The sequence below is a fragment of the Polyodon spathula genome, chromosome 36 (genome assembly GCF_017654505.1).
Source record: "Polyodon spathula isolate WHYD16114869_AA chromosome 36, ASM1765450v1, whole genome shotgun sequence".
In the NCBI taxonomy this organism is placed as follows: domain Eukaryota; kingdom Metazoa; phylum Chordata; class Actinopteri; order Acipenseriformes; family Polyodontidae; genus Polyodon; species Polyodon spathula.
In genome coordinates this window covers 5,420,108-5,422,764 of record NC_054569.1, presented here as the reverse complement: position 1 = coordinate 5,422,764, position 2,657 = coordinate 5,420,108, and the positions used below count along the sequence as shown (strand labels likewise).

Sequence of the window (2,657 nt, the reverse complement as noted above, 5' to 3'; positions counted from 1 at the left end):
GGGCTGGAAGAAACATGTGCTTTAATGTTCCAGAATATTATTTAAGCATGCTAACTAATATTTCATTATTCTTTCCTCATTGACTGGAGTTGGTTCTGCATTACAGTAAAATGAACACATCACCCTATCAGATGAGCTGCGGTTTTGAAGAGAGGAGAGAGACGCTGGCCGCTGTAGAACACAGGTAATGAAAAAACACAGAGGAACACGAAACTACGGAAAATGAAGGAAGGAGGGAGGTCTGCACCTCGACATACCAACACAGAGACTCAAATCCTAAACCAGTTATACCTTTATTAATTACATGTTTAACAAAAATATAGCAATGTGTGTTTATACAGGTTTGGGTTTGTATTTTTCCAAAACATCTGTGGCCTTTTCCTGCAGCGTTTCATAGTAGGGAATCAGGAACTCTATCCCATAGTTTAACCACTCCCTGCAAGAGAAGAGAAAACTCAAGCAGACCTTTTAAACATTACTGTGCCGTGCACAGGAAAAGAACGGGCATGTTTAGCAAAGCCAGGTTAGGGTCTGAAATGGAGGCAGGGTAAAAACAATACAAACACTTGATAATAGAATCTATTTGAATGAGAAATAGATTTTTTTTTGCATGAATCAGAGCAAGTGGTAATGGATTTGATGACCTTGGTATTCATGGATGATTTCTCAGCTGCTTTGTAAAAGCTATGGTGTTTAATCTCAAGCTCCTATTTTTTTCTGCTGCTTGATATTGCTGCCGCAGCTCCCTGTGTGTGGAGGTCAGGGTTATGCAAACTGTCCTGCAGGATTTGAAGTGCATGGATAAGAAGTGGCGAATGGTACCTGGCAGTCTTGACCACTTCAGTGTCCCCTAAGCTGCTGACCGTCTCCTTGGCTGTGGAGGAGAGGCTGCTCAAGGCGTCTCGAACGTAGTCCACACTCTTCGTCACCAGACCCTGCTCCGCGACTTCTTCAGGCAGCTTCTCTGGAAAGCAAACGCGGCACTCCGTTCACACACATGCAATGCTGTGACACTGACGTCCCTCAGCTGAACACTGAGTTAAAGGGTGTCCTATTGAATGAATCACATCCCTTATCTTGAGATGTGATAGGAACAGGACTGACACCCCGAAACCCTCAGTATCTAAAACTCTGAAGTGAAAATACCCCGGTAAATGCATTTGTCAATTTTAACTGCTTAATATGAAGCAAAATGCAAATGATTTTAAATCAATATAATTAAAACTATCATCAATTAAAGCCAAAATAAAACCCTGTTCTATCTAGATAAGGAACACAAAGTGAATCTGCGTTTGAAATGAAGAGCTCAGAAATGCAGGGGGCAGTTCTTGCTAGTTCTCTCTCTCTGCAGTTTTCCCAGTTCTTGCTAGTTCTCTCTCGCTGCAGTTTTCCCAGTTCTTGCTAGTTCTCTCTGTCTCTGCAGTTTTCCCAGTTCTTGCTAGTTCTCTCTCTCTGCAGTTTTCCCAGTTCTTGCTAGTTCTCTCTCTCTGCAGTTTTCCCAGTTCTTGCTAGTTCTCTCTCTCTGCAGTTTTCCCAGTTTTCTCAGTTCTTGCTAGTTCTCTCTCTCTGCAGTTTTCCCAGTTCTTGCTAGTTCTCTCTCTCTGCAGTTTTTTCTTGCTAGTTCTTGCTAGTTCTCTTCTCTGCAGTTTTCCCAGTTCTTTCTCTCTCTCTGCAGTTTTCCCAGTTCTTGCTAGTTCTCTCTCTCTCTGCAGTTTTCCCAGTTCTTGCTAGTTCTCTCTCTCTGCAGTTTTCCCAGTTCTTGCTAGTTCTCTCTCTCTCTGCAGTTTTCCCAGTTCTTGCAGTTTTCCCAGTTCTAGTTCTCTCTCTCTCCAGTTTTCCCAGTTCTTGCTAGTTTCTCTCTCTCTCTGCAGTTTTCCCAGTTCTTGCTAGTTCTCTCTCTCTCCAGTTTTCCCAGTTCTTGCTAGTTTTTCTCTCTCTCTCTGCAGTTTTCCCAGTTCTTGCTAGTTCTCTCTCTCTCTGCAGTTTTCCCAGTTCTTGCTAGTTCTCTCTCTGCAGTTTTCCCAGTTCTTGCTAGTTCTCTCTCTCTCTGCAGTTTTCCCAGTTCTTGCTAGTTCTCTCTCTCTCTGCAGTTTTCCCAGTTCTTGCTAGTTCTCTCTCTCTCTGCAGTTTTCCCAGTTCTTGCTAGTTCTCTCTCTCTCTGCAGTTTTCCCAGTTCTTGCTAGTTCTCTCTCTCTGCAGTTTTCCCAGTTCTTGCTAGTTCTCTCTCTCTCTGCAGTTTTCCCAGTTCTTGCTAGTTCTCTCTCTCTCTGCAGTTTTCCCAGTTCTTGCTAGTTCTTCTAGTTCTCTCTCTCTCTGCAGTTTTCCCAGTTCTTGCTAGTTCTCTCTCTCTGCAGTTTTCCCAGTTCTTGCTAGTTCTTCTCTCTCTCTGCAGTTTTCCCAGTTCTTGTTCTCTCTCTCTCTGCAGTTTTCCCAGTTCTTGCTAGTTCTCTCTCTCTGCAGTTTTCCCAGTTCTTGCTAGTTCTCTCTCTCTGCAGTTTTCCCAGTTCTTGCTAGTTCTCTCTCTCTCTCTGCAGTTTTCCCAGTTCTTGCTAGTTCTCTCTCTCTCTGCAGTTTTCCCAGTTCTTGCTAGTTCTCTCTCTCTCTGCAGTTTTCCCAGTTCTTGCTAGTTCTCTCTCTCTGCAGTTTTCCCAGTTCTT

The 2,657-nt window shown here is 43.5% G+C and overlaps 1 long non-coding RNA gene across 1 annotated transcript; it reads right to left on the bottom strand.

Annotated features, from left to right (window-relative positions):
* Positions 1-274: 274 nt before the first annotated feature.
* On the bottom strand, positions 275-1,394 carry LOC121304026. The gene is made up of 2 exons (XR_005947901.1): positions 823-1,394; positions 275-436 (listed from the first exon to the last, which is right to left on the bottom strand). It is a non-coding gene; the product is annotated as an uncharacterized LOC121304026 (long non-coding RNA).
* Positions 1,395-2,657: the final 1,263 nt, after the last annotated feature.